The sequence below is a fragment of the Tamandua tetradactyla genome, chromosome 15 (assembly GCF_023851605.1).
Source record: "Tamandua tetradactyla isolate mTamTet1 chromosome 15, mTamTet1.pri, whole genome shotgun sequence".
Taxonomy (NCBI): domain Eukaryota; kingdom Metazoa; phylum Chordata; class Mammalia; order Pilosa; family Myrmecophagidae; genus Tamandua; species Tamandua tetradactyla.
In genome coordinates this window covers 47263958-47284984 of record NC_135341.1, presented here as the reverse complement: position 1 = coordinate 47284984, position 21027 = coordinate 47263958, and the positions used below count along the sequence as shown (strand labels likewise).

The following is a 21027-nucleotide window of genomic DNA, read 5'->3' as shown; positions in this document are numbered from 1 at the left end:
CTTAATTAGTTCTTCACCTGTAGAGCACAATAAATTTTGGCAAATTCTGTTCAATTATTTATCCCAGTCTTTCTTAAATTTTGCTCTGATATGCCATGATAGAGATCTTTTTTCCTTCATTAAGCTAGACACTAAATAGGTCCTCTTAGTTTTGAAATGATTATTCTTCAGTTACAAGAATCTTTTGCATAACCTTTTTGATAATTTATTCCTCTCTCTTTTCTCTATTATCTATTTCTATATATCCTAAAGTTTTCTTCCTTTACCCTTAAATGTTCTCTCCCTTATTATGTTCTATTTTCTGGGAAAGCACCTCAATTTTATCTCTTAGTCTTTCTGCTGAATTTTTTATTTTCACTACCATGTTTTCAGTTTATTCGTGTTCACTAAATGTTTGTTTTTTATTTAGCTTCCTGTTTTGTTTTTTTTCATAGATGAAATCCATGTCTCCTTCAAGAAATCTGATAATATCAAAGTGTCTAAAGTTTTCTTCAACTCTGAGCATTGTATCTGTTTCTTCTGAGGTGATCTTTTTTGTTGGTTTTGTTCTTTGTCTTTCATATTGGAGGTTTCCTCAAACTTTTGATCATCATTGGCTGTTTACTCATTTAAGAGTAAACTATAAAATGCTGATTGGAATTTCTGTATATGCAGGGAAGTCATATACAGAGACATACACGGAGACTGGTGGGATTCACCGGAGGGGGAAAGCAAACTATTTCCCTACTGCCCCCAAATTAGAAAATCTTCTAAGTTGTATTCCAGGACTTTCTATTTGAGAACATCAGTTTCTCCTCAGAAGACTCCTCCGGTTTCCTACTTCGGAATAAGCCTGAATGCCACCACTCTGAGAATGGCAGGGGAACCGTGGGTTGGTGGCCTCCATGTTTTTGCTGTAGATTTTTGATGAATGCTCCTGTTTTCAGCGTGGCTCCTCATCGCATCCGAATCTGAGCCCTCAGTCTCTGAACCCAGTGCCGCTCCAGCTCGTTCTCTCCTGAGCCCCCATCCTTCACCCTTATCTTTGGAGGTGCTTAGTGCCCCTGATTTTATTTTATTTTTATCCTTTTCGGGTCTCGTGTAACAAGTCAGGGTTCTCTCATTGCCTTTTCCCTCTTCAAGTTTGGATCTTAGTTTTCTTCTTTCTGACAAGTCAGTTATTTTTCATCTTTGCACTTTCCATCTTCCAAAATTTTGTTACCATCACTCATTTTCTCCTCTTCTCCTCTCGTTCTTTGTCCCCATGTTTGTTTGTTTGTTTGTTCCCGTGTTTTAAAAAAGTATTTTTTAAAGTCCTTTTGCATCATTTTAGTAGCACTTTGAGAGATAATATAGAAAAATGAATGTTTCAATCCAGTACATTAATTAGAAGCATAATTATTGAATGAATCCTTGGTATTTTACAATATTTTGTTTGATTTGTAAGATGAAATATGGTATCTGCTCATTCTCCTTTTTTTCTTATTAGCTTTTTTTCTAATGAAAGTTGCATCACAAGTGGTAGTAAAGTCATCATTCAAGTTTTGAAGGCCCTTGGGATTATGCTCATTATTTAAAGAGCATTTCCATTACACAGAGGTAGAAGCGGTTGACATTTTGCATGCTAATTTCTTTTCCCTGAGTCTCCTGTTTCAGTTTAGATGCCCAGAGCAGATTTGATGCTGTCCAGAAGTGTCCTTCCTTGTCCATTGAAATATTTTGCGTGTCTAACTGGACACGTTAAATCTTATATCTAGATTTGAGATAGTTTGCCAGGGGTGGATATCAGAATGAAAATCAAGAACCCTAAAATGACATTTAAACTTATTTTTAAATATTTACATTTTTCTGTTTTTTTTTCTAGAATAAAATAATGTGTGATTTCTGGCTACTTGATTAATATGATTTGAAGTAATTTGAGCTAGAAGAGACTGCTTTGCTTGGTGGTAAGAGCACAGACTGTGGTACAGTTTCAAAATGGGTGGCCTTGAGCAAGTTATTTACTTTTTCTTTGCCTCAGTTTTTTCATCTGTAAAATGAGGATAGTAATAATACCCACTTCTTAGTGTTGTTGTGAGGAATAAACTAATTAATATGTGCAAAGTGCTTAATGCAATGCCTGGCTTCTACTAATTGTGATATAAGCATTTGCTATTAATGTTTGAATCAGAAACGCAGGGTTAGGTAATCTAAGCATCATAATCATACAAATGATTGTATGATTCTTTTCTTCCCCCCACTTAAGATGGCAGAAGAGTACATCTGATGCCAAATCAGGCAACTGGTTCGTACCTTCCATTGAGTATACCTGGAAAAGTTGAATAAAATATGTGGGGGGAAAAACCTTCCTTATCTACCTAAAGGGATTAAAGAACTAACAAGATAATAAAGAGTCAGTGGTCCAGAACCTGTGGGGTTGGGTAGCCCAGGGAGGTAAACCTAGCATTTTAGGTCAGTTTGCAATTCATGAAGCTGCCTGGTACTTTTGACAATCTCTTGGGGCTAAGGAGATAGGAATTGGGGGGCAGAGCCTGACTAGGGAGGGGGCCCTATGGAAAGTCTCTCATTTTGGGTCGAGATCCTAAAAGGTTTTACCTTGGGCATAAGGGTGAACTGGATGTGCAAGAGTGTGCAGGATCTGCAGTGCAACCTCTGATCGTTTCAGCCTCAAAATTGCTAATGCACTTCCAGCTTGCTGTTGCTGCAGACACCTGACAGAAATACACCTGAATCCTCTCTAGAACAAAGTAACAATTTTATAATCCAATATGCATAAAAAATAACTGGGAACAAAAGGAGATGAGATGAATGTAAATCAGCAGGAAAAAAGGAAACTATAAACAGATCTATAGAATCCTCAGATATTGAATTATCAGACATACATTTTAAAATAACTGTTTACTATATTCAAGGAGATAAAGATGGAGAATTTAGGCAGAGATCAGAATGATTAAAAAAGAATGGAATGGGGCAGGCCACGGTGGCTCAGCAAGCAGAGTTCTCACCTGCCATGCAAGAGAGCTGGGTTCGATTCCCAGTGCCTACCCATGCCAAAAAAAAAAGAAAGATTGGAATGGAAAATTTAGTATTGAAAATGCAGTTACCAAATTTAAAACTTAATAGAGGGTTTAACAGCAGATAAAACACTGATGAAGAGAAAATGAATAATAATTGAAAATGATCTGATCTAGGTCAGAAGAGTAAGTCACAGTAAAGAATGGAGCAACAAGAGGATATAAAATCAGAAGAGAGAATATGAGACATGAGGAATGCATTGAGAAGGTCTAACCAACATGTGTGCTATTGGAGTTCCAGAAGGAAAAAGAGAGAGAAAAAAAGATGTGTTATGTGAAGAGAAAACTGAAAAATTTCTGATACTGATGTAGGTTAAAGAAGGCTGTAGATTCGAATGGTTCCTTCTGTGCCAATCTGAATCTGCGGTGGACCCCAGAAAAGCCATGCCCTTTAATTCTCATTCAGTATTGCTGGGTGGGAGCATTTTGATTGTTTCCATGAAGATGTGACCCACCCAATTGTGGGTGGTAACTTTTGATTAGATGATTTCCATGGAGGTGTGTCTCCACCCACTGAAGGTGGAGTTGCTTGCTGGAATCCTTTAAAAGAGGAAACATTTTGGAGAGAGTCCCTTTTGGTAGAGCCACGAGAAAGCCAGCAGACACCGCCATGTTCGCCATGTGCCCTTCCAGCTGAGAGAGAAACACTGAACGTCGTCGGCCTTCTCGAACCAAGGTGTCTTTCCCTGATGCCTTAAATTGGACATTTCTATAGACTTGTTTTAATTGGGACATTTTCTTGGCCTTAGAACTGTTAACTAGCAACTTATTAAATTCCCCTTGTTAAAAGCCATTCCATTTCTGGTATATTGCATTCTGGCAGCTGGCAAACTAGAACACCTTCTATGTACTACAACAAGCAGGACAAACAAAACAAAACAAAATCTAGGCACATGATATTGAAACTCTTGAAAACCAAAGATAAGTCCTTAAAAGCAATCAGGGAACAAAAGGCAGACAATGGGTTGTAGCTGATATCTCACCGGAAACAATGGAAAAAACAAAGGCAGTGAGATGATACTCTTAAGATGCTAAAAAGAAACACTTGTCAGCCTAGAATTCTATAACCAGTGAAAGCATTCTGGAAAGATGAAGGTGAGGGGCCACCGTCCAGTCCAGACAAGATATCATATACTTGTTTCTCCCTACTCCTTGATTTGTTCAACTATAAACCCTGGAAATAATGCAAGATACAACCAAAGGAGAACACTGAAAGGTAGGAAGAGGAAGACAACTGATTTGGGATCCTAGGAATGGGGAAACAACATGGTGGCAGGGCATCTAACAACCCCCGCCAAACAGCAGGAATGACCCACGGTCGGTGTTTCCCAAATCCCTGCCCAGCAACAGAGGTGGCCCAGCAGGTAGGCTCATTCCTTCCCAGACTGAACGGGAGCCTTGCTGAAGACACCAGGTAAAGATGGCACCTCTGGCAAGGGAGTTTGTTTGGGAGCCCCACTGACAAGAAGTGGCTAGTGGAGGTGCTCTATTTCTTTGCCTTTTTTTTTCTTTTTGCCCATTTTTCTAATAGGTTTCTGCTTCCTTTTTCTTATCCATTTGTTGGAGTTGTGTTTGTATTGGGGGAAATTACTCTTTTGCCTTTATTATGAGATGCAAATATTTTCCCTGTATTTGTCTTTTATCTTTGCTTGTGATGTTTTCTTTTAAAGTATGCAGACATTTTCAATTTATGTTGAATTTATCCAGTGTTTTTTTTCTGTTCTATTTTTAAAAAAATTTTTATTGATAAAACAGTATACAAACACAAACATTCTTAACCTACAAATGTTCCATACATGATGTACAATCAGTGGCTTGTATATATAGTTGAATATTCATCACCGTGACCGTTTTTTACATTTGCATCACTCCAGAAAAAGAAATAAAAAGAAAAAACTCATATATACCATACCTATTACCCCTCCTTCTTATTGACCACTAGTATTTCCATCTACCCAGTATACTTTAATTTTTGCTGCCCCTATTATTTATTTATTTTTATTTTTTTATATTTTATGCGGGCAGGTACCAGAAACTGAATCCAGGTCTCTGGCATGGCAGGCAAGAACTCTGCCTGCTGAGCCACCGTGACCCGCCCTATTTGTTAATTTTTTTTATCCATCTCTCCATACCCTAGACAAAGGAAGCACCAGACACAGTTTTTCACAGTCACCAGTCACATTGTAAACATTGTATCTTCACAAAATCATCTTTAAGAAACAGGGCTACTGGAACATAGCTCAACAGCCTCAGGCACTTCCCCCCAGCCACTCAAATACACCACACACCGAAAAGGGACGCCCATAAGATGCATAAGAATAACCTCCAGGATAACCTCTCGACTCTGTTTGAAATCTCTCAGCCCCCTATGTGTTATTTTTTCTCATTTCTCTCTTCCCCCCCTGGTCAAGAAGACTTTCTCAATCCCTTGATGCCAGGTCCCAGCCTATTCTGGGACCTCTGTCGCACATTTCAGGGAGATCCACGTCCCCTGGAGTCATGTCCTATGCAGGAGGGGAGGGCAGAGGGTTCACTGCCCTGTTGGCCCAGAGAGAGGCCACATCTGAGCAACAAAAGAGGTGCTCTTTTGTGAGAGTCTCAGTGATTTTAAATGGTTCTGAATTTTGTATCAATTATTTTTTTCACTCCGAGGCTACAGAAGAATCTGATTATTTTTTTTCTCTGTTACCATTATAGTTTCTTTTTTTTTTTAGACCTATAAGTTATTGATCTATAACTAGAATTGTCTTGGTGTGGAATGTGATGTGTGGTTACCTTGTTCATTGTTTTTATAGCTTAAAAATTTTAAAAATCAGTTTTCCTTGGGATACAACATAGTCTTAAAATTTTCGTGAATTGTTTATTCATTTGTTTCTGCATTTACATTTCTTTCTTTGAAGTCTCCTCTGTTTTTCCTCCACACCTATACCACTCTCCTAAATCTTTTTAACTCTTTATTTCCATTTCATTTTGACCTCCACATCTGTCTTGAAGGTCTCTTACTTACTTTGTTCCAGTACTTTCTTGGTTCCTTGTCTGTCTTTTCAGCATAATTTCTGCCATGATTATTTTCCCCTGCTACTTTCTTTGAACTTTGTCAACTCACATTTCATCATTTCATCTTGTTTTGTATTTTCCTCTGTTTCTTTTTTCATAGATGTGATTATATCATTAGGTTTTAAATTTTTTAAAAAGTATTTTGTCACCATGTCCTTTGCTTCCTAGAATGTCATATAATGAGAAAATTTCACCTGCCCTTTGCCTCTTTGCTCAGTTACTTTTATTTTCTAATGTGTTAGTAGGTCCTAAATTTCTTTCTTTTTTATCATCATCAAAAGAGTTGAATTTGTCCATCTATAGAAAGTTCCTGGAAAGTGGAGGTGTGGTCTAGTTTGGCTAGAGTTTTTTTATGCTTTGCCTATATTTCACCAAAGCCAATGGAGAAAGGAAGGTTTTTTGTTGTTGTTTTGTTTTGTTTTGATTTTGATTTCAAAATGAAAAGATTTTCTTTTCCTCTGCTACACAATAGACCAACTGCTTCCAGATTGTCTTTTCTGTGTTTGATTCCTTATATACTGTTGACATTTCCTTTAGTGGGGTAAAAACAAAAACCCAAAAACAAAAATCCTAGGTCTATGTAAGTGAATTGAGCCAGCTGGTCTGCTCCCATACACACTGTTTTAGTTTCGTAGCTGCTTAAGCAAATACCATGGAGTGGTTTGGCTTAAACGATGAGAATTTATTAGTTTATGGTTTTGAGGCTGGGAATATGTCCAAATCAAGACATCCTCAAGGTGATGCTATCCCTCCAAAGACTGGCATTCTGGGACTGCCTGCCAGTTATCCTTGGTCCTTCCTTAGCTTGTCATCTGGTGAGGTTTGTGGTTGTGTCTCCTGGTGTTCCCCTTTACTTCTGGGTTCCACTGAGTTTGGCTTCTGGCTATTCTGTCTATGATTTTCTTTTCTTTTTCTGGTCTGAATTTCATTCTCTTTTAAAGGACTCTAGCAATAGGATTAAAACCTGTCCTGATTGAGCTGGGCCACACCTTAGTTGAATAACTACAATAAGAGGTCCTATTTCAATGGGTTCATACCCACAGGAATGGATTAGATTTAAGAACATGTTTTTTGGGGGATACATACAGCTTCAAACCAGTACACCCACTGTTTGAAACAAACGTTGGCACTTGAAGTTGTGTCTGTTGCCTTTGAGAAGTATGGTTTTTTACTAGGACTCGATGATGCTTATAGCTGCAGGGAGCTCTCTCTCTGCAACCTTTTATTTCCTCTTCCTCCTGCTTCATTCCCTCCATTTTAGATGACTTTCCATTTACATTTAGGTTCTGTGATTTTAATTGTCTCCTGGTTTAGCCAAAAGTGTAATTTACATTTGTGTTTCTCATTTTTCTTGTTGCTTTTTTGGATGATTTCCAGGATGAAAAGGGATATACTGGCTTTACACCATCAAATTTGAGCTAGAAGTCAGCCTATATATATATATTTTAATTCTTTTTCTTTATTTAATCAAGGTGACATAAAAGTTTGAAAGTAAATAGAGGAGTTAAAATGATTTTAAAAAGACATTTTTTTTTAATGTGAGGCCGCATTGTCTAAAAAAATAAGGAAGGAGATGGTCAACATGCATATCGATAAGTATGTTGGTCTGATAACACATAGAATCTTTATCATCTAGGCAGACTACTTGGATGGTTAAAAACCTTTTATAACTTCTCATTCAGAACACACAAATAATCTAAGAAAACGTTGTCATTTTAACAGATTGAAAACCAAATTCTTGTTTTGTATGAAGATACATCTGATAAGAAAACTATAAAAAATATTATGAAACTATAAAATCTTAGTCAACCTTAACCACAACCAATAAAATTCACTTCAAGCAATACTTCTACAACTTTCTATATCCATTCATCTTTTAAACTTTTTTATTGTATAGTATAACATATGTACAAAGCAAAGTAATAAGAAAGCAGTAGTTTTCAAAGCACTCTTCAACAAGTAGTTACAGGACAGATCCCAGAGTTTGTCATGGGCTACCATACGATCCTCTCAGGTTTTTCTTTCTAGCTGCTCCAGAATATAGGAGACTGGAAGGCTTAAATATATATACATTCATTTGTCCTACACATTCCTGTTTCTCATTCTGTAGCAATCAACTATTTTACCTTAGGGGGAAAAGAACACTTCCTGCATACTCTACATAATACCAAAAAATATCTTGAAATCTGTCTTTAAGCCAAAATCCTACAGAACATGATTCTTCTTTTCTGTGAAAAATAACATGTATACAAAAAGGCAATGAATATCAAAGCACATCACAACAACTGGTTGTAGAACACATTTCAGAGTTAGTATGGGTTACAATTTCACACTTTTAGGCTTTTGCTTCTAGCTGCTCTAAGATACTGGAGACTAAAAGAAATATCGATATAATGATTCAGCAGTCACACTCATTTGTTAAACCCTGCCTTCTTTGTATAACTCCACCATCACCTTTGATCTTTCTGCCACTCTTTAGGGGTATTTGGGCTATGCCCATTCTAACTTTTTCATGTTGGAAGGGGCTATTGATAATATGGAATAGGGAGATGGAACTAGTTGACATTCTAGAGTGGCTGGCCCTTCTGAATTTCAGGACTTCTATGGTCCAGGGACTCATCTGGAGGTTGTAGGTTTCTGGAAAGTTACCCTAGTGCATAGAACCTTTGTAGAATCTTACATAATATATAATGCCGTAGGTGTTCTTTAGAATTAACTGGAATGGTTTTGGTTGGGGTTTGGCAAGTTGTGATAGGTAGCAATGTCTAAGTGAAGCTTGTGTAAGAGTGACTTCCAGAGTAACCTCTTGACTCTATTTGAACTCTCTCAGCAACTGATACCTTATTTGTTCCACTTCTTTCCCCCCTTTTGGTCAGGATGGCATTGTTGATCCCATGGTGTCAGGGCCAGACTCATTCTTGGGAGTCATCTCCCTTGCTGCCAGAAAGACTTTCACCCCTGGATGTCATGCCTCACATAAGGGGGAGGGCAATGGTTTCACTTGCAAAGTTGGGCTTAGAGAGAGAGAATCCACATCTGAGCAACAGAAGAGGTCCTCCAGAAGTAACTCTTAGGGACACCTATAAGTAGGCTAAGCTTCTCGGCTAAATATATAAGCTTCACAAGAGCAAGCCTCAAGGTCAAGGGCTTAGTCTATTGATTTGGGTGTCCCTAATGTTTGACACAGTATTAGGGGTTTCCCTGGTGGTAAAATTTAAAAGTTCCATATTTTTTTTCCCATCCCTCAAAACTTTTTGATTGTCTGCTTAAGATACTCTGGGATGTACCCAGACATTCTGTTAAGCTATACAGGGTTAACGGTCCTCATTCTTACTCTGTGCTCAAGTTGGGTCGTTTAAATGATCTACCCAGACAGGTTGAGTTGGATTATGTGCTACAGAAAATTTAGGTTCCAGATAAAACAAACCTTTCTTTCTCTGCATTCAAAGAGTAGATGAGGTTCTAAAATATAGACAAAGTCTTCCTTACCCCAGATTCTGAAATACCTTAATTCTGACCTGATCAGCTTCATTCTTAACTCTAAATACCAGGTTATACATGTATAGAACAGCTTCTCAAAATCCAGAAATAATAGCCTAGAGTTTTAAAAAGCTGCACAAGGCCCCAAAATGGATATTTATTTTAGCAAGCCAAAGAATGCAGATTAATGTGAAGAAATTTTTCAGTTTTCTCTTGTCCAACTGCAGGTTGGCTTCTGGAAATATCCAGTATTAACATTTGCCATATTTTCATTAACATCTTTCCTTTTATATGAAAATATATAAAAGCATGTATATGTCATGCATAGGTTTTTATTTTATAAAACCACATGTAAATTTTTCATAAACACATTTGTGTAGGTTTTATTGTATAAAAATCCATAATATTTGTATTGCTTAGCAATTGTTTTTCTGTTACCTGTGTATCATGAGAATACCTCTATGTCAATGAAAATATATCTAGCTCATTCTTTATAATGAATATATGAATTATAAACTGTATAATATTCCAGGGAATGGAAGTACCACATTTTATTTAACCGTTCCATCTTGATAGACTTTCATATTACTTCTAGTTTTTGCAACTATAAATAATGTTGCAGTTAACATTGATTTACATAGAACTTTAGACTGATGTGCTTTAGCTTTTCTGAGATCACTTTCCAAAATTGGTGTTATTGGATCAGAGGTATGAAATAATTTTAGCCTACTTTTCAAAAAATTGTATCACTTCATCTTTCCATTGGCAATGGATGAAAGAGCTGATTTCCCCATATTCTTGCTGCAGTCTTACTGTATTGTACTAATCCAAGGCTGGGGGAGAGGTGATAATAATATCTCTTTGTTTTAATTTATGTTACCCTGACCATTGATGGAATGGTGTATCATTTTGAATTTTTATTCAGACATATACATGTCATTTTGTCATTAACGGATTTCCTGTTTTCCTCTAAAAAGATTCCCCTGCCCTAAAGTAACACAAATATTAAACAAAATTTTTTCTAATATTTTTATTATTTTCAAAAATTTACATCTTTAATCCACAAGAGAATGACATAGACAGAGACAGCAGTGGCTACAGAGAACGACAGAGGTGATTCTGCGTGATGATAGTAGGGTAGGAATTTGGAATGCAAGGAAACTGCATACATTCTTGCCCAACCCAGGTGAAAACTTGTTGCAGCCTGGAATCAGGCAGAGGTTGTGGGATGGGAAGGGGTAGAGATGGCAGACTGAAGCGGATGAGGATGTTGAATCTGTTAGGATTTAAGGGCTTGAGGCTTGTGGGTGGTAAGTGAGAGGGAGGACAGGACAGTAAGTTATTTTAGAGATTAGGTGGCCAAAATTGCTAGTCCCTAAAGTGGAGGCATTAGGGAAAAACTACAAAGGCCTTCAGCTGTAGACTGAAATTTGGGACTGAAAAGAGCATTTTATAAAAATGCATTTCTAGAAATTTAGATTTTTTGTAATAAAGTTTTACCTGGTGATTGCTGGTGAGTGAGCAGAATGTTTAAAAAAGTATGAAAATTTTTTTCTATCAAGTTAGAGAAGTAAATTGTTACATCATCCATAGGCTGAATAATTATATGTTAGGAATGAATAAGTTAAATACCTTTAAAAGTGACTTTTAAGATGGTAAAATTAATATAGCCATGTAACAGAGAACGTGGAAAACATAAGAAGAATCGCTTACGAACAAACTATTCTCAAAGCAGCCACCACTTTATCCTATTCCTGCCTCCTGGTTTGCTTTTTAGGCTGAATGACATGGATACCTTTTTTTCTCTAACATTTTCAATAAAATGCCTTTCATGTAATATTTTGTGGGAGTTCAAGTACATAAATGTGGTGAGCACGTTGCTCCTTCTGTGCAATATCACAGACTTCCAAATTGGTCCTTTAGTTTTTTTTTTAAATTTCAGTTCTTTGAACAGTTTTATTTACATATGATACAATCCATCCCAGGTGTACAGTCAGTGCTCTTGATATAATCACTGAGTTGTGCATTCACCACTACAATCAATTTGAGAATATTTTCATTGCTCCAATAAAAAAAAATCCCATACACCTTATATCCCCCTATTATAGACATTTAGCTTTGAAATACTACCTTTGTTACAATTGATGAAAGAATGTTACACTGTTCTTTAGCCCATAATTTGCATTAATTGTGTTTTTTCCCATATACCACCCTATTGTTAGCACTCTGTATTAGTGACATACGTTGGTTCTAGTTAATGTGAGAACGTTTTTATATTTGTACAATTAACCACAGTCATCGTCCACAACAGGTTTCTCTGTTATACAGTCCCATGTTTTACTCCCTAGCTTTCCTTCTACTGACATACATGACCCTAAATTTTCTCTTTCCACTATAATCACCCTCAGTACTGTTAATTACACTTACAGTATTTTACTACCATCACCTATATTGATTTCCAAACACTTACAATCAACCTTATTAAAAATTCTGTACACCTTAGGCATCATCTACCCATTCTCTACCCTCGTTCTATCTCCTGGTATAATCTACACTCTCGATTTTAACTCCCAGAGTTTGTGCATTGTAATTAGTTCACGTTAATGAGACCATACAATATTTGCCTGTTTGTGTATGGCTCATTTTGCTCAACATAATATCCTCAGGGTTCATCCGGGTTGTTATGTGCATTAGGACGTCATTCCTTCTTACAGCTGAAATATATTCCATCGTATGTATATACCACAGTTTGTTTATCCACTGATCAGCTGATGGACTCTTGGATTGTTTTCATCTTTTGGCAAATGTGAATAATGCCCCTATGAACATTGGTGTACAAAATATCTGCTTGTGCTCCTGCTTTCAGTTCTTCTGAGTATATACCTAGTAACGGGATTGTCATGTCACATGGCAGTTCTGTACTTAGTTGCCAGAGGAACCACCAAAGTGTCTTTCGCAGTGGCTGTACCATTTCGCATTCCCACCAGTAGTGAATAAATTTCCTATTTCTCCACATCCTCTCTAGCACTTGTAGTTTTCTGTTGTTTTTTTTTTTTTTTAAATAATGGCCATTCTAGTAGGTATGAAAAGATATTGTAGTTTTAATTTGCCTTTCCCTAATAGTGATGTTGAACATTTTTTCATGTGCTTATTTAGCCATTTGTATTTCCTCTTTGGAAAAACGTCCCTTCAAGTCTTTTGCCCATTTTTAAAAATGGGTTATCTTTTTATTGTTGAGTTGTAGGATTTGTTTATATATTCTGGATGTTAAACCCTTACTAGTATATTGTTTCCAAATATTTTCTCCCATTGAGTGGGTTGCCTTTTCACTTTCCTGACAATGTCCTTTGAAGCACAAAAATCTTCAGTTTTGAGGAGATTCCATTTATCTATTTCTTCTTTCACTGCTTGTGCTTTGAGTGTAAGTTCTAAAAAAAAAAAACAACTCCTACTGTCCTTTGAGTTTTGAGAGGTTCTTGGAGAGTTGTGTATAAGAGGTTTGTTTTGGTTCCTGCCTCAGCTGATATAATCAAACTTGACTAAATACATGGAATTAAAACATAACTCAATCTTGAGTGAGTTGTTTGGCTCATAAATAAAACCCAAAAACTCTTTTGTAGGTGGGATTTCTGTTCTCCAGAATTGTACTGTTTGTGGATGGTTTCAATTTGAACTGTGTGTCTATTTCTTGACCTATTCTGATTAGAAGGTTTTACCTATATTTGAATTAATTACTAAGATTTCCAATTATCCTTTGCTCATATGCAGGTTTTTGAAAGTTTTCCATGTCTTGAGGTGTAAATATTCTTTGATTCTTGGAAACATAAAGGGAACCTGAGTTGATTGATACTGATTTGTTCATCAGTTGAGGCTAATAAAGAGATAGTATACATTAAGCAGTATTTCAAACCCTTGACATATAATGAGAATTTTAGTAGTTGGTATTGTAACATTTCTTGTTTGTGGTCTCTGCAGGTATAAATTGATGCGAAACCAAGATAATTCAGTAGAGACCAATTTGTAGCATGTACATTAGGTTTAGGTTAACATTAGGTTAACATTAGGTTTCTTCATCATTCCAGTTATTGTGATCCTCTGATGCAATGACAAGGTCATTTATTATCTTACAATCTTGAGTTATTCTTCTAATGATTATTGTTAGCTTTTATTATTATTTAAAACAACATTTATTTTTCATTAAGTAATATTTATTGATTGTGAAAAAATTACAGAACATAGATAAACAAAATGAATAAGTATTTAAAAATGACAAGGAATCTACCACTGAGAGATAACCACTCTGAACATTTGGTGAATGATGATTTGAACTTTATCAGTGTGAAGACACAGTACACATTTTTAGAAAAACAGAAAATTGACATAATTTATATATAGTTTTTTGCTCTTTAATTTTCACTCTTAAATATGTTGTGAGCTTTTCCATGTCAGTAATACATCATTTTTCAAAACAGTGTATTATTCTAACTTAGAGTTATATTACATCATATGTAATTATAATGCCCTATTACTAGACATTTTAATTGCTTCAAGAAGCTTGCTATTATAAGCAATACTAAGGTGAATATTCTAATACAGACCCTTGATAGTTTTTTATTGTTTAATTATTCAGATAATGTTTATTGTAAAGGGAAGGGAAATATATGCAAAAGTAAATTTTTAAAAATCACACCATATGAACTTTTGACATTCAAAGATATCAATTGGTAATATGTGAATATGTGTATGGTATGTATATTTCAATATATAATTTTTTTGGCTTTTGGTATATTTCTATCTTATCCACTTACACAGGATTGTGTATTCACACTCTATTTTTCTACTTTTTATTGAGCCATATTATACTTGTATAAAAACACACATATGTCATAAGTGTAGCTCAATGAATTTTTGAAAATTCAACACACCAGTGCCTAGATCAAGAAACAGAACATTACCTGTACCCCCAAATCCCTCTCCCCCAGCCCCTTCTAGCCACTTTCCTCCTTCTCAAGGGTAACTACTATCCTGCTTCTAACACTACAGTTTAGTTTTGCCTGATTTTGTACTTTGTATAATTGGAATTATACGGTATGTGCTCTTTGTGTCTGACTTATTTTTACCCAACATCACATTTGTGCTATTCACCCATACTGTTCGATGTTGTTGTAGTTTATCCATGCTGATTGATGTAGACTATTCCAATGGGTGAATATATCACAATTTTTCTCTTCTGTTGATGAGCATTTATATAGTTTCCAGTTTGGATCTATAATTAATACTATTGTTATAGACATTCTTGGATTAACACACTTTAATTTTCACCTGATTTTTCTCCTTTAATATATCAAAAATGGCTTTTCTTTTTAGTACATTTTTCACGGGCACATAATATTCCAGTATATGATTGTACCATAATTTACCCAAACCTACTTTTGGGTTTTTATATCCACTATTTTTCTGTCATAAACAATACTAAAATGGACATCCTTGTACATATGTATTTGCACTTTTTTCCAACTTCTTGAAGGAAACTCTTAGATTGCAATTACTGGGTCAGTGTTTAGGTACATTTGAAAATTATTGCCAGATGCCAGTTAAAACAATTACACACATCATATTTCTCCTAATAGTATAAGTGATTGTGTTCCAAGAATCTTATTAGATGAAAAATTGAAACTTATAATAATGATCAGTGTTTCAGTGACTAGTGAAATGAATATTTTATTAAACTATATTTCAGATGTTGGTAGTTGGCAAATTGCCTTTTTTCATGAACTTAGTCATTTTATCTCTTAGAGAGTTTTATATTCTTCCTCGTATTTTTAAAACGTGCTTAATATAGTGGAATAATAGTCTGATATGTTTATTCTGAGATATCCCTTACCTTTTAAATTTTATTCCTACTGTTTTTGCTGTATGAACTTTTTTGTTTTTTCGGCATGGGCAGCCACCGGGAATTGAACCCTGCTCTCCGGCATGGCAGGCGAGAATTATGCCACTAAGCCGCTGTTGCACACCCTCCTACTCTATGAACTTTTAATTTTTATACAGTAAAAGTTTGGTTGTTATTTTTAAGCTCTGTCTCACATTTGCATAAACTTCTCCATATATTTTTCCCAATTCTTTTACGAAAAAACCTAATATTGCAAAGATGGCATTTCTTTCCCAACTTAATTGATACATTTCTCATTCAATAAAAAATTCACTTGAATTTTTACTCCTAACTTTTTTATAACATCTGGGGACCGAAATGGGCAATGTTAGCCAGGACAGTTTTAAAAAAGAAAAAGAACGATCTGTGACTTGTCATGCCAGGTTGTAAACTGTGCTACTGACATGAAAATCAGCTAGTAGAGCACCAGATCAGTACAGAATGTCCCAAGAAAGAACTATGTGTATGCATATATGGTTCATGGATCATCTAGGTCAGAGGGGAAAGGATGAATTGTTCAGTCAATGGTGTTGGGACAGTTGCCCAACTGTGGCCAGTTCTGTGACTTGTCTAAGGACTATTTCTTAATAAGTTAAAAAATTGTGAAAAAAATATATACAAAAAAAAGAAAATTTTATTACAAAGCTAAAAGGCATTTGGTGGCACTCTCAGGCAGGAGTGCCGGGGACCACTGGGTCTAAGACACTCTTACAGAATGTCAATATCAAATTCCTAGGAGAGAGGACATCCAGCAGGGGTCAGGTGCCAGCCCTGGTCCTATCAGCTGTGTCCTGGTGATGTAACCTTGCCTACACTGGACCCACTCCTGTGCCTGGGTCAAGGGGTGAGTCTCAGAGAAGGCGACAGTTCACAACAGGGACAATACCCCTGAAAATGAATAAATGAAGGTCAGTGGGCCATATACCCAACTTCCACTTCCTCCAAAGAATAGTCAGAATATGAGCATGTCTCTAATCTTGTGTGTGCGTGTGTTTCCTTCTTAGTCAAGTTCTTTTCTTTTTTGACTCTGATAACTGTGTCATAAATGGGAGAGTCCTAACATTTAGATTCTTCTGTAGGAATAAGGAGTTTCTTTTCAGGTCTAGTCAGGAATTAGCCATAGGCGAAGAAGGAAGCCTCAGCAGCATTTAACCTTTGTAGCTTTTAGGGCTTTGGATAGTCTAACTTTATCTTCTCACGTTTCTCTCTATCTTGGCACATTGCTGAATAAATCATTCAGAGGGTTTCGAAAGATCACATGTATGTTTTTGTCCTTGACTCCTCTATTCTAGGTACCTTCCCAGAGTGTTGTTTGCATAGATATTAAGCATTTATAATGAAGCTCCCATATATATATATATATAAAGCTTTGAAATCTAAATTCTTTACATTTGCAAGGTTTGTGCTAACCAGTTTCCAGTAAAAACGCCTATGTCCATCCTTCTGCTTAGTTCTTCTACTCAGTAAAAATTCAGACATTTCTTCCTTTGTTTTTGGTCTTCCAACTTTGAAGTTATATCCATTTGCTTTTCTTTTGAAGGCGTCAGCTTCTTCTAAATCTCATCTCAACTCTGTAGCTTCTTTTGATAATTATATTCAAGAACACAGCTAAACCAGTTCAGTAATTATCTTAGAATAGCTGCTGCAGTTTGTCATTCTTGTATTGACTCAGTGCACTGCTTCTTAAATGCTCATTTTTTGGATGTGATGAGGTACATGCTATCAAAGAAAGGAATCTGCAGACAAATTCATTTGAGAAGTTTGGGGTTAAACAAAATTAAACTGGTTGTTTAGTATCAGGCTTCTTAGAAGCTTTGATAAGCTAACGTGTATTGTGCATCGCCAAGAGGGCAATGCAGATGGAAGCATTTCTCAAATTTATTTCAACACAGAGCCCCTTTTCTCATTGCTTGTGGGAAGTAACCTGAGAAACACACCTTGGGGGAAATGGTGATATAATTAAATGTTTAAGTTGTATTAATCTTCTCATTATTAATTTTTAAAATGTATTCTCTCTCTTGCCATCTTGGTTGGTTATAAACTGGAGAAATCACAGGGCAGGAGCTCTGGTCTAGATATCAGGAGCACTTGAATCAGCTATGTCCTTGGGAAGCCACTTTTCTCTTCTGGCCTGAAATTTCTCATTTTAAAAATTGTGTTTATTATAGAAAAAGAAAGAAGCTTTTTACCACTTTCCAATAAGGTTTTCTAATTTTTCTGTATGTTGTCCGTTTACAGTTACTTTATTTCTTTCTTTAAAGAAACTGTCTATCCCTCTTGAGTCTGATCATTCTTTTTAGATGTGTTGTGATCAAAGCTGCTGCCCTGCATTTCACTAATGGTCATCTTAGAATCTCATTTAGGATTCTAGGAACCAAAAGCCAGTGAAGTGAAGGAAAGGGGAAAGACTCCTTACCTTCTGGGAACCCCCCAAGCACCATCATCACCTTCAATGATGTGTTAAAGGAAGAAGCTAACCTGCGTTTTCACCGTGCCCACTAAACTGTTTCTTCTTGCTCATCAGGAGATTAGAAGATGGGAAGTTTATGACACATTCCCCCTTGTCTTTGCAGCCTGTTTTTGATTTGCTAACGCTACTGGAATGCATTATACCAGAAATGGGTTGGCTTTTTCAATGGGAATTTATTAAGTTACAAGTTGCGATTCTAAACCCATGGAAATGTCCAAATTAAGACATCAACAAGAGGATACCTTCTTGGAGGAAAGGTAGTTGGCATCCTGGGTTCCTCTGTCACATGGGAAAGCATGTGCCTGGCATCTGTTGTCCTTCGCTCCCTGGTTGCATTGCCTTCAGCTTCTGATTCCAGTGGTTTTCTCTGTGCTCTTCTGTGGGTCCTTGCTTTCTCCTCCAGAGACACCTCTCTGAGCTCTCTCTGTCCTGTGGGTCTACTCTTAGCATCTCCAAGGTGCTTCTCTCTCTCTCTCTCTCTCCTCTGTATTAGCACTCTCCAAAATATCTCTGGGCTTTCTTTTCTCTCTCTGTAAACATCTCTGGGCCTCTTGGCTTAATACTGTCTTTTTTATCCTTTCATAAAGGACTCCAGGCAAGAGGATTAAGACCCACCTTGAATTGGGTGGGTCACATCTCCATGGAAACAACCTAAACAAAAGATCCCACCCACAATAGGTCTGCACCCACCAGAATGGGTTAGAAGAACATGGCTTTTCGGGTACATAGCAGTTTCAACCAGCACACAGCCTAAGGATGGAATCTTCTAATTTACTGCTTCTGTTGACCATCTGCACTAGGTTTTCTCACCATCCCCAGCCTTACTGGACAAAGTGGACCAAAGTTTTATTTTTGACAAATAGTATTACTGGAATGAAAGATTCTTTTTTAATAGTTGGAATTCTTGTTCTGATTTTCTGGCTAAACCTTGAGATTAGTTCACATCATACAGTCATGAGATTTCAAACCATTTAACAAAAGACTCTTTAAGGACTGAAACCGTTCTGTTCTCTATGTTGTTGCCATTATTAGGAATCTAAAAGGGCAGATCACCTTTGTCTGAAGAGCAGCCAAGTGATGAGATTTTCTCTCTATGTCTGTTACGTGCTAGAAAGAGGGTGTAGGGAGCTCTGGACCTCAAATCATAAAACCCGAGGTCCAGAGTTTCCCTCTGCATTTTTTAGGAAGGCATTTATATGGTATAAAGGGCATTGACTGAATCAAAACAAGACACATTCAAGTCTAAGGTTTGTCATTTGTCTTAGAATGTGTAACTTTTTTGGGGGTGATGGGAGGGTGCATGGTCCGGAAATCAAACCCGGGTCTCCGACATGGCAGGCGAGCATTCTACCACTGAACCACCCGTACACCCCTGAAATGTGGAACTTTTTTAAAGCCCCTTTTTCTCAGGTGGAAGTAGCAGTGGTGGTGGTTGCTCTAGGATTTTGTGGGACTTAAAAATATTAAATGTACTAAATGTGTATATGTATTTTCTCATATATTTCAGAAAAACTAAAGCCTCAAGAACATCGGAGGTGTTCAGTCCATAATGGTAGATCTACTAAAGTCATTCTTATTTCTTATTTTTTATTTGAATCCTTAGCATCGTCCTTGAACTGTTTCAAATTATGATGTGATCATTTGGGTGGGATGTGTATTACATTATTGTGGTAGATTGAATTGTGCCCTACAACAAAACCATGTTCTGGATCTTTATCCATATTCCCGTGGGTGTGAAACCATCTGTAAAAAGGACCTTTTGAAAATGTTATTTTTAGTTAAGGTGTGGCAAACTCCATCAGGGTGGGTCCTTAATCCATATTACTGGAGGCTTTATAAAGGGAAAAAAAAGGAAGCAAGGAGCCAGAGAAAGCCACAGGGGTGAGCCAGAAACTAGGAGTCAGCAGAAACCAAAAGAGCCAGACACCAGAGAGAGAGATGCCCCCGTGACTGGAGGCAGGGATGCCAGCCAAGAAACCCCGAGGATCGCTGCGAGCCAGCACCAGAATTTACAGAGTTTGGGGACAGAGCGTCGTCCTGCCAATGCCTTGATTTTCCCTAAGGGTGTTGACATTCTCTATCAGATAAAGGGAGATCCCTTCTATTTGGAGTTTGCTAAAAGTTTTTATCACGAAGGAACTTCTTTTCTGCTCCCGTCTAGATAATCACATACTTTCCTTGTTTATTGCAATTTTCTTGTGAATTGCAAGAATCAATATTTCAGGTTGAACCAACTTTGTATTACCAAAATAAACTCATTCCGGTAATGAGTGGCCATGATATATTTTTATATTCATTTGCTATATTTGACTTGCCAATATTTTGTTTACAACTTTTTAAAAACAAATTTCAGTAAAGTTGGCCCTTTTTTTCTTTTTATTGTTTCATTTTATTCTTGTATTGTTTAGATAATATGGTTAAATGAGCTTCATAAAATGAGTTGAGTAGACCCTCATTTGTTTATGTATTATTTTCTTAAAAAAAGTTGTAAAATTTGTTTAGGTAAAATAACTTGGTTCTGGTGTATTCTGGGAGGAAGATGTTAGTTGTTTAATGGTTGACATTCTTTAATAGTTACAAGGCTATTCTGATATTGTAGTTCTTCTCAAATTGGTTTTACTAAAATGGTTTTTCTAGGAATTTGTCCTTTTCCTTCGAACTTTCAAATTTATTAGCATAAGGTTTTCCCTAATATGCTCCACCTTTTTTGTTTTTATTTTGCTCACAGTTCTATATACGTAGTTGTTTTATAGGTTATATAAACCAGCTGGTCCCCCTTCCCACCCCTACCTCTCAGGTTTTTATTTATTTATTTTGTCTGATTAATTTGGTATTTATTCTATGTTGAATATCATTTAATATGCTTCTTGACCTTCTTTTGTAAAGTAGCTGTTCAAAGTCTTTTGCCCATTTTTAATTGATTTCTTACTGTGCTGGAAGAGTTTTTTATATATTTGGGATACAAGTTCTTTGTTAGATTCATTTATTGAAAATAGGCTTGCTTTTTAATATTTTTATGTTTTTTAGTGTTTTAA

General features: G+C 36.4%; 1 protein-coding gene across 4 annotated transcripts in view; it reads left to right on the top strand.

The window, feature by feature from the left end:
* Positions 1 to 21027, top strand: part of MYRIP (myosin VIIA and Rab interacting protein) — a 343444-nt gene that overhangs the window by 49236 nt on the left and 273181 nt on the right. Inside the window, exon 2 of one of the 4 annotated variants that reach the window (XM_077129738.1) lies at positions 19500 to 19544. The exons of the other annotated variants lie outside the window; for them this stretch is intronic. The gene's annotated coding sequence lies outside the window, so the exon portion shown is untranslated. The remainder of the gene's footprint in view (positions 1 to 19499; positions 19545 to 21027) is intronic. 4 annotated transcript variants of the gene reach the window in all.